The sequence below is a fragment of the Canis lupus genome, chromosome 4 (assembly GCF_048164855.1).
Source record: "Canis lupus baileyi chromosome 4, mCanLup2.hap1, whole genome shotgun sequence".
NCBI classification, from domain to species: domain Eukaryota; kingdom Metazoa; phylum Chordata; class Mammalia; order Carnivora; family Canidae; genus Canis; species Canis lupus.
Genome location: NC_132841.1, coordinates 984,544 through 995,590, shown reverse-complemented (window position 1 = coordinate 995,590; position 11,047 = coordinate 984,544). Strand labels below are relative to the sequence as shown.

At 48.3% G+C, this 11,047-nt stretch overlaps 1 long non-coding RNA gene across 3 annotated transcripts; it reads left to right on the top strand.

Moving 5' to 3' along the window:
• The first annotated feature begins 2,009 nt into the window (after positions 1-2,009).
• On the top strand, positions 2,010-10,104 carry LOC140631701 (uncharacterized). Of its 3 annotated transcripts, XR_012029194.1 has the most exons (7): positions 2,010-6,456; positions 6,734-6,820; positions 7,320-7,389; positions 9,156-9,208; positions 9,290-9,434; positions 9,557-9,699; positions 9,876-10,104. It is a non-coding gene; the product is annotated as an uncharacterized lncRNA (long non-coding RNA). The 3 variants fall into 3 exon arrangements; XR_012029195.1 differs by having other exon boundaries at positions 2,010-6,820; positions 9,156-9,204; XR_012029193.1 differs by having other exon boundaries at positions 2,010-6,820.
• The last annotated feature ends 943 nt before the right edge of the window (positions 10,105-11,047 follow it).

Genomic DNA, 11,047 nt, shown 5'->3' with positions numbered 1-11,047 from the left:
CCAATGGAGAGGACAGGAAAAGGTCCTTTACTCTGCCCTTGGAGCCTGTAGGTCCTGGTCCTTTGCCCTGTTATTCTGGAAAGCCACTGCCTTGAGGACACCCAAATAAAGCTGTCCTTTCCTTGTGTGGTGTGCCTGCCTGGGGTGTAATGCTTGAGCTGGAAAATATGATGCAGGAAGCCTCCTTTGTAATGGTACCTAGGGATTTGTGTGGAGGAAATGCAGAGGAAAGACTCACACAGAGGCCATCATGGTCATCCCCTTGCCCAGAGACAACTTGAAACTGTTAGTGGCATGTCTCCCTGCAGTGGAGGTGGTTGAAAGGGGAGGTGGCTTCCAAAAACTTCTCATTGATTCATTCCATAACTACGCACTAAGCACTCACCCTATGCTAGGTACCTTGGTGGGCCCATGGGTGGATCTGAAAATACCACAAGCTCCCTGCCTTTAGGAATTCACAGTCTGGAGATGGACAAAAGCACAAACACAAAAACATGTGAAAGAAAAGAGCAAGTGCTAGATGCTACACAAGACTGTGTGCTATGAATGAAGGCCGGGGAGTCAGTGGAGAGAAAGGTATGAAAGCTATCACTGAGGGTGAAATCCTGAGAACAGAATAACAAAAGGGTAAAGTTAGATCTGCACACATCTGAGCACAGTGTGTCAGGAAGAAGGGACCCCTGTTGCAGATACTAACAGAAGCTGATTTGGCCAGAACAGGTGAAAAAGGCAGCCAGCATGGCTGTGGGGAAACGAAGAGATCTGAGGAGAGAGAAAAGGGAAGGGAGAGATGCTGAGGCCTGGTAGACTTAGTTATCTCTTGTTCCTCTGTTACTGTATTGCCCCAATACCTTGCATCTTACAATTCATATATTTAGTTTCTCATCGGTTTTGTGAATGAGGAATCCAGGCACAAATTAGCTTGGTTCCTCAGCCTTAAGGTACATCAGAGGCTGTGGCTGTGGCCTCATGGGAGCTTAACCTGACAGAGGATTTTTCTCCCAAGTTGACTCAGTTCTCTGCCACATGAGCCTCTAGACATGGCAGCTCAAAACACCTCTGGTAGATTTTTGATTCAGGGATAGATAAGAAAATGGGAAATGGAAAGAGTCAGAAGTGGAACATGAGTGAGTGGAATATGAGAGGAAGTAACTAGGAAGTGAGACGCTATTTCCAATTGAAACTTAGATGTGACATGCCATCATGTTGGCTGTATCCTATTGGTCAGAAGCCAGTCAATAGGCAGCTTGGGGTTACAGAGGGATACCTATAGCACAGGTCAGGATTGCTGGGAACCATTGTGAAGGCTGCAGCCCTCACAATGATTTAAGAAACCATTTGGTCAAGAGACCCAAACGAGGCAACTGGGTCTCACTCCAAATATAACAAGAAACAATTGGATGGTTTTACTACTGAAGACAACAATGTCTCTGCCTTGGAGCATTTCCACCCCATTGTGGTACCCCCATTAAAACGAGGCCAGAGGGAACGTGACTCTTGTGATATTACATTGCAGGAGCCCAGGCCACTTTTGAGTGGTACTCCATGCCACATCCCACCCTTTCTTGTCAAGCTTCCTTAAATTTGTGCCTCAGATATGCAGGATACCAGACCACACATGTTATAAATATCATGCATAGACACCTGATGATGTCTCTAGGAAACATATTTTAGCCTGATCCCCACTGTGCAGGTTGGGAAACTGGGGACTATGTGAAAGACACAGTGGGTTAGGTAGGACACAGAACTGGGAAAACAAACAGAAATAAATGTCTGAATTCAGCTCCATCTCCTCAAAGGTAGGACCTTACTTGCATTTTCAGAGTTGTGGCTATGGCATTTTTGATTCGTTGTGTACAGTTAAGGATATGACATTGGGGTAAGCAGTCATCTTCCATGAAGGGGATCTGGATATGAAGGAAGGGATCCAGTTTCTGGAATCTTGAAAAAGTGACCTCACTTCCTTGGTGACAGGCCCACAGCTGACTTAGAACTCTGGTAACCAGGAACCTGCAGTCTAGATCTTCCTGCTTTCCAACTCACTTAACTGGAGATGGTCACGAGAACAAGACGTTCAGTTGCTGTATTCCTACTTTCAGGCACTCTGGACTCAGGAGAGTCCAAAGTGAGAGATTTTCATTCCACTGTTGACCTCAGCTCAGCCCTCTCCTCTGAAGCTTCTGGTCATGTGTTGGGAGATACCAGCAGGTACCATGAGGGAGCTTGGGACAGCCCACTGGAGAGCAGACCACACTCACCGGAGCAGGCTCACACCTCCTGCCACGTGTGTGTGTGTGTGTGTGTGTGTGTGTGTGTGTGTGTAGAGGGGACAGAGGAGAGGTGCATGCCCTTCCTGGGCAGAAACCAGCTTCCAGGTGTTGGAAGTCTGACACATATCTTGTGTTCAGACCCTAGGTCATAGCAGGCAAGATGAGAAGGTGAGTGCTGGGGACCAAGCTCAATAATGAATATGTTAGTCATGAGCCCAAGAGTCTCTTTCATCTGGCTTCCTCCTTGCCAGATGTCTTTTCAGTGGCCCCTCTTGGCCTGAACTGGAGAACACGATTTCTAATGGGGGTGTCCTCTTGTGGTGATGTCCAGGGAGGACCCTAATGTCTCTTGGCCCTGTATATATAGGACATTGTATTTCCAGAGCTTCACCCAGGAGATCTTGGAGGAGATGGTCTGTGGCTTTGACTATTCCAACACTAGACAATTATCTGGTGCACCAGGCAAACAAGGATCAGTGCTTTTCTGAGGTGAGAATGGGAAGCAGGTTCTCCACACAAATATGGCTCCCACACAAACATGGAGAGAAACCTGAGGCCCTTCCGTAGTGTTTCCATGTGAGTGTCCCACAAGCTCAACCTCAAAGTGATCTGAACCTCTATGCCTAGCCACTAGCTATGGGATGAGGTGGGAAGACACTCTTCACCTATGTTGGAATGGTGCAGAATATATTTAATGTTTTTGAGGGCTTGTGGGGGTTGTTTTGTTTTGTTTTTCACAAGCAATGAGTATCTTTGCATTTTACTACTGTTTTTATTATTCCACCTACTCATCCCAGATATCCTGTGTAGAACCCAGCTTCACTGTCCCTGCAGAACTTCTCCAAGCCCTTACAAATCATCACACTAAAGAGTGTGATTTAACACAAAAGGAAGGGTGGGATGAAGCCATTCTATATGTTTTCCTGTAACGTGTCCTCTCTCAGAACACATCAAATCATTGTAGGCCCAACAGGTCATGAGCTTTGTCCTTATAGATCTTCACAGTACTACATAAATGAAGCCATCTGCCACAGTGATTCAGTCTTTCAAGGCCCTTGGCACTTGACTTGATGCCATTCTCTTGTCATTTCTGCAGTGCTTTAAAGAATGCCTTACGTGTCCTCACAGACTGTTTTAGTTGCTAGATCTGCTATAACATGGAACCCCAGATTGGGTGAAGGTCTCTGTTGCCTCCTGGCCCTGGTAGCTGGCTCTGTCCTTCCTTAGAGATCCACCCAGAAATCTTTGATGAGCTGCTCCAAGGGTTCAACTACTCTATCTCCCCTGACAAGCATAGGTGCATCAGGCCACCAACTACAAGTGCCAATCTGGGGTGAGAACAGGTCCACATTCATGTCCAATTTCAAGACCTAGAGATGATCAGGGAAACCCAGAACCCAGACTAGAAACAACTGGCTCCCCTGGGGCCTGCTGAGGAATGTGGTTTTCCCATGACCCTTTCTCCCCATTTCAGGAACAGACCAAGCCACATCAGTTTAGGGGAAATGCAATGCAGCCCATACTTTGGACAATTCTCAGGCCCAACGTATGTGATCTTGAGCAGCATTTAAGATTCTAACCCTCTGTGTTCTATTGGCTTTCAGATGTTAACTGATGACTCAATGGCATACTGGTCTTCATAAAAGCTATTAGTTGAGAGAAATGCTGTTGTTGCTCAGCTAACAAAGTGTGTAGAAGTTACCAATGGATTACCATGTCTCCCCTAAAACCAATTGTACTTTGAAGCCAAAACTTTTTTCTGTGTGGGCACTCAAGTCCCTTGTCCTGTACAAGTTTCTGAGGGAATGGGGGGTCTCTGGTCTGAGTGCCAGACCCTTATCTTCCCAGTGGTTCATGGTTTTGAAGCTGACTAGAGTGCCCCTCCTTGTCTCTCTGGTGTGAAAAGGAATCAACCCTGTCCCTGGGTGAGGCCTGCACCCTCCTGACTCTCAAGGAAGGCACAATGGAGAATTTCATACAGTACCATCCTTCCTTTCATACCATCCTTCAAGGATAGAAACCTCTCAAACATCCCAATCATTTCCTGAATATACCAGATATTCACCACAGCCCAACAAGTCCTGAGCCAGCAGTGAGTGACCACCCCATGTACACAGCACAGGGGGTGAGGCTCACCTCTACTACTGGTATGTTTTGGGAATGTCATTGCATCTCTCTGAGGTTCCTTTTCCTCTCCTGAAAAGTGGGTGTGGTAAGAGGATGAACCTCATGGGGCTACTGTGGGAAATCATGGGAGAAAACATGGCATAGACTTATCTGGTGCCTGACTGTGTAGAAAGAGCTGCTGGACATGCTGGACATCTTCATGTGTAGCAGTTCTCTCTCCCCAGTGAAGAAGTTCTCAATATCAACACTCATGGGCCTGTGGCACTTCAGGTTTACAGAAGCACATTGGAAAGCAGGCAGTTTTCCTGTTTGCAGAGGACTTCTGAGATTCTGTCTAACTGGTCCTGCTACTTGTCCTTTATGTGCCCAGAGTAGAGGTCACTGGGGGCAGGCAGAACAGCTCAATTTCTACTCAGTATAAGGAGAGTGCTGGTTGGAATTCCTTCATCCAATAATATATATTAAGCACCTAGTATTGCAGATACATTTCTAGTCACTAAGATAAATGAAGGAATAAAATAGATACAATGTCTGGGTCTCAATTCTAATCAGAGAGTCAGACAGTCAATGACTCTACAAGTGTAAGCACCCATGTCCATAGTTTGTTAGATGTGACATCTTCATGGCCACCTTGAGGGATGAATGGATCACCCATATTTGGACCATTTTGATGGACAATAAGATCAAATAAGGGCACCTGGGTGGCTCAGTCAGTTAGGCCTCTCTCTTAAGCTCAGATCATGATCTCCAGGGTCCTGGGTCTGAGCCCTACATTGGGCTCCCTGCTCAGAGGGGAGCCTGCTTCTCCCACTCCCTCTGATGCTCACCCTGCTTGTAGTCTCAGTCTCTCTCTTTCCAATAAATTAACAAATATCCTTTAAAAAATTTAAAGATCAAGTAAAACTTTGATTGGTCTTTGGATCCAGAAGGAGGGCCTTGCTGCCTCCACAGAGCATGTTGAGAGACTACAGGGGCTGTGGCTGAGGAGGGACTTTCAGAGCCATAGGTCTCACAGATCTCTTGATTTCCACTTGGAGGGCTTCATTTTGGGGACTTCATGGAAAGAGGCAAATGAGTCAAAGGGAGCTGCACATAGGGTCCCAAGCCCTCTGGGAAGCAGAGCACAGTCTGGGCTGATTTGGTGCCTCAAACACCCATCCTTTCAACTGTCCCATCTTGTTCTGCCTGTCCCTCTCCATACCACCTCTGCTGACCACCACACCTGAGGCCAAGAACACAAACTCTGGTGAGCAGACCACCAACCAATATGCTGACAACCTAAGCCCTGATCCTGGTTTACATGGAGGGTGGAGTAGACAAGGCCCTTGGCCATGGAGAAGAGGATAATTAGAAAAACCAGACTAATACAGGTTCTCTGGATGACCAGACCTTCCACTTCAAGGACAGCTACAGAGGGGTTGGAAATCAGGCTGAGGCCATTCTATGGGACCATACAGAAATAATGGTGCTATGGGAGTACCATGTGAAAGGAAAGGCCAGGCCTCTGATGCTGCTCTACATATGACTCTCCCCAGCACCTTCTCTCCCATCTTGGGTACCTGGCCTGACCAGAAATTGCAGGATACCTGGAAGTCCCTGCACCTTGAACTGCCACCTGGAGCTTGAAGTTAATGAGGATGATCAGGGTGCAAATGCCCTCCTTCCTTCCCTGACGGTATCTGCTCTTGGCTCATCCTATCCTGGGTTCCCTCAGTGAAGAGGAATGGAATTCAATCCAGGAACTCCAACTGGGCTCAGACCACATTCTCAGCTTCCTGAGCTCCAGCTCTGACCTGTACCCCCTACATAGGACTGTATGAGTGAACGTCCCCCTCTTCTCTTGAGTCTGTTCAAGAAGGTGCTGCCCCATCAGGGCCTGGGCTCCATCTGGCCCAAGAAGAATAAGCCTGGCAATTAGCACCTGGCATGCACAGTCCATGCCACCATCACCCAGTACAACTGTGTGGCCAACTGCATCATCACCACTTGTCTTGGAAACCCAGGCATGACAGCCCGGGACCGAGCCATGGTGGTGGAGCACTGGATCAAGGTGGCCAAGGTATGCCTATGGGAGGCCCAACTGACTTGCTCTCCTGAGCCTCGGGAACTGCTCTTCCCTTTATCAGTTCTCAAGGTTGAATTCTCTGGTCTAAGCTCTTCCTTCCAGGGGCATGCTGACCTTTACTACTACTCGTTGGGTCTTCCATGTGCCCTTCTGCAGGTCCCTGGACATCTGTCTCATCCAGGAGCGGAGATTGACACTAAGGGAGGCTACAGCTCTTGAGCAAATAGGGCTCCTGATACCCACCTGACAGCTCATTCTCTTCCCTCCCCAGGCCTGTCAAATCCTGTGGAACTACTACTCATTGCTCTGCAGAGTGCCTCAATTCACTGCTGAAGAAGACATGGGCCAAAGTTTCCAGGTGAGTGGGCCTCTCTCCAGAAGGACCAGGACAGGTGAGGGATCTCCCATATACCTTTCTGCTCCCCTCCCCCCTCAGTCAGCCTGGACTTCCTGGGAGGCAGCATACCTTGACAACATGGTTTTCTCAGCCTTCCTGGGGAATAGACCACCATGCCTCCTACTTTAGAAATCAGTTTTCCCAAATGTCCCCACTTGGGGGGACTGGGCTGAGCTGAATTAGAAGTTTTTGGATGTGTACTTTACAGCAACTAGAGTCTGCCCAATTGAAACCAAAATTGACCAAAGCAGAGGTGCTTAATTAATATGGGAATGGAGGTACTGGATGACCCTCATGAGAGCTCCCTCCCATGTCCTCCAATGACCTGAGTGCTCAGAGGAACCCAAAGAAAACACTCATCCAGCAGTTTGACACTTTTGGGTTCTCAGATCAAAGGGACTTGCACTCAACCTTGCCACATTATTCCTACATTGATCCTGCCTTCTTTCCCTCTATTCAGGAAGAGTTTTCAAACATTTAAAAAGCTGTGCATTGAAGACAACCCACAGAGTAAGAAGCTGCTTATCCAGGTAACATGGAAGTTGTAAGTCTAGAAAGAGGGGAGGGATGGGAGAGAACAGTGCCCTGCATGAATGAAGTAGGGAATGGCCTGGAGCATTACTTCAGGAGGTGAAGCCTTTGGCATGAACGTGGATGCAGCCTGGGGTAAAAATTCCACTGGGGGTGGAACAAGCAGGTGATGCTCAGCCGGAATCCCTAGCCTGGACACACAAGCTCTCTGTGTGTCACCAGCTGGTCCAGATGGAAGCCTGTACCAACCTTGAGAGCCCAGAGGACAGGCCTCTGCTCAGTGATGGGGTTGGGATGGGTTGAGGGCCACAACAATGATGATAGTAATAGGACACTGGGTCCTCAGGAGACTATAGGAGGTAGCTGGAGTCCTCACTTTTCCCAATGAGGAATCAGGCTCAGGGAGGCCAGACTGCAAGCTTAAGGCCACACATGGAGTGAATGTTGGAGCTGAGGTTGTTCTAGAACCACTCATGGTATGCTTAAGGATAATGCAGCATTGCTGCTTGGGTCAGATGTTCAGGGTCTGCAGTCAAGGATGTGGGGGTTGGGGAGCAGACTGAGGTTATTATGGTCTCAAGGAACTTGTCCTGGGCCCTGCAGAAATGGCTATCTAAACTTGGAACCCTGGGGATGGAGGTCTAGAGAGCATGGAAGAGGGGGTGGCAGAAGAAGGTGAGCATGCTTCAGGTACTAGGCCTCGAACCCAGAGGAGAGGGGGTTTTCTCTGAAAGCTGGAAGCCTCCAAATCAAGACAGGTGGGGCCTTCCAACTCCAGCTCTGACTCCTATTGCCACAGCTTCTAAAACCTTTCCTTTGACATGACCAAAGGGGGGTCTATAAAGATGGATACAAAATGAGTTTGTGGGTGGGCAGGGGCCCAGGGCTACATACTATGATTTTTCTAAAGCATGCCCTCAAAATGATTAGGAGGACTCTGATGTTCTTGGAGGGTGAGGAAAGGGTAACTGAAGGGAGGTCACCAAGGGTCCTAGTCTGCTCCACGTGGGAAGCTGGGGTGGGCCAGGGAGCTGAAATGTTTCCCGGGGAGGATCTCATCTCTGTGGACACAGGGACTCATTCCACCCTCAACCCCATGACACAGGGTATTCTCTCCTTCCTTGGCACCTTCCCCACTGACCTGATGATGCTGGATATTGCAATGGAGGAGTACTTGGAGGTGTGTGAGCCTGAGAGCTGGGGAGGAGGGGCCAGAATCTTGAAGTGTGGTAACAGATAGCCCCTGGACTGAGCCCTGAGCTCTCAGTACTTGGCAAACCTTCCCATCATGACAGCCTCACAGCCTCACAGTTGCTCCTGTGGGCTAGGGTTTCTTGCTCATGTCAGTGATGAGTGAGGGGAGGCTGCACTTAGTTCACTGGTCCTGGGATCAAGTCTGCTGCCTGAATGCAAAGCAGCATGAGGTTTGTCTGGGTTGACCTCAGCCTCTTCCTTAAGGGTTGCCTGTGAGAGCAGAGTGAAATCAGGACACCCCTGTACACATCAGCAAGCACTTAAGGAGCCTAGCAGCCCCTGCCCACCTGAGGCTTTGGCCTCCCCTTCCTGTGCTACAGGATACCAGAGCAGCCACCTCATGTCTTCCTTTCCCTGGACCCCAGAGGCTGGCCTAGACTGCAGTCCTGTCATCCGTGTACACATGGCTCCCTTGTGTACCTGGCCTTAGTGCAGCCAGAAGGAGTGGGTATTAGCAGCTAGTAATAATCAAGGTGCTTTTACTGATGGACTTTGGTTGTCTGCTTTCCAGGGGAATGAGATCAACCACCAGAAGAAGGTGACGCTCTGTATGACTTCCAGTAGGTAAGGGTAGGGTTGTGCCTATCAGAGATGTCCCTGGGAGGAACATTCCTTGCCTTCATCCCTTCATTCTCACATTTACAGGAATAGTTTGATAAAGAAGTGAAAGTCCCATCTAGTTAGTAAGTGATGACAGAGGAATGGCAATCAAGGATAACTTCTCAGAAGAGGGACAGTTTATACTACTCACCTCTGAGAACAAGTTGGGACTGGATGAATTTGCAGGAAGGTGGGTTGCCACATGTTCAAAGACCCAGCACTGGTCCCCTGTCCCAGAGTTAAGCCCTCCCATGATTCTGCAGCTTCCCCACCCAGGCTCTGCATGCATTCCATCCTTCTCTCTTGGTCCAGGAACACAAAATCATGACGGAGATCATGCTGCTTCAGGTGGCTGCAGATCATTACAACATAGAGCCCAAGGATCCATTTAGGGCTTGGTTCCAGTCTGGGGAGTGGCTCGGTGAAGAGGAGAGATAAGACTCATAAGGAGCTGGGTGAGCGTAGAGGTAGACTCTTTCTGGTGGCCACTCCAGGGATTCTTCTTCTTTGGCTCCTGGGGCAGCCTCCAGCCTTGCTACTGGGGTACCAGACTCCAGCTCCTGGGAAGATACCAGGAAAGACTCCCGAATTGAAGCTCCTGCTCAACTCACATGTGTCATTCTGTCCTTAGCTACATCCTGTCCTGCCAGCTGGAGTCCTGATCCTAGCTGGCCAACAGAACTCAAGAACAGAAAGAATTGGCCACAGTCAAGCTCAAGGCTGAGCCAGTGTCCAGTGGCAATGCGACATGCAGGAGACCCATCTGCTCAACACCTCTTCCTCCCATCTCTACTTATTTGGAGGGCCAACATTTCATTGTCTTAAATGGGAATTGGTACATTTTAATGTTATTATATTAAAGCCCCTTTTATTTTAGAGTCCAGGAGTACAGTTTCATTCTTTTACTTCCTGTAGTAATCTAAAAGAGGTAAAGACTCTCATATTCATTTTTAATTTTTTTCTAGATTTTTATTTATTAATGAGAGTCACAGAGACAGAGGCAGAGACACAAACAGAGGGAGAAGCTGGCTCCCTGTGGGGAGCCTGACATGGGACTCAAACACAGGGCCCCAGGATCATGACCTGAGCCAAATGCAGACGCTCAACCACTGAGCCACCCAGACATCCCTCTCATATTTATTTTAAACTGAGAAATCTTACAGAGTCATCAGCAACTTTATATGGAAAGAAGTAGAAGATCCAGTCCTCCTCCCTAGCTACTGAAGGGCACCTCCAAGGCCCCCTTTCTCAGAGGACGGTATAAGAAATTTGGGCAAATCACAGAGACAGCCCCTCAGAACTGCTGAGATTAAGAGTTGGAGGTACTTTCACAGGAATAGCAAGAACCACTGAATGGGTGTCTTTACTTCCTGCCCCAGGACAGTGGCTGCCTTTGTACACTTTAAAGGAAGGACTTTTTCTTGCTTCTTTTGCTGATGTGGATTATTTTGCTTGGGTGTGGGGTTTTTTTGCTCTTCCCAGTATTTGGAATGTGTAGTTGTCTAGTTCAAACTCTGGAATTGCATCACCATTAAAGTGGGGATAAAAATGTAAAGAGACCAAATCCTGCACGTGAAAGGCATGAGGCCAGGAGAAGATAATTAGTGGATAGAATAAGGGCAAGCAGGACTTTCCATCCTCAGTCTCACTATAGGGGCTCTAGGTTCACCCCTGACCAAAACTGGAACCCTCCTAGAATCCTTGTCAATGATCTCTGAATTCCTTTTCCTCTTGGTTTGTATGTGGGGTAAAGATATTGGTATACCTTGAAGGCCCCATGGGGGCGAGGTTCCATGAACATCT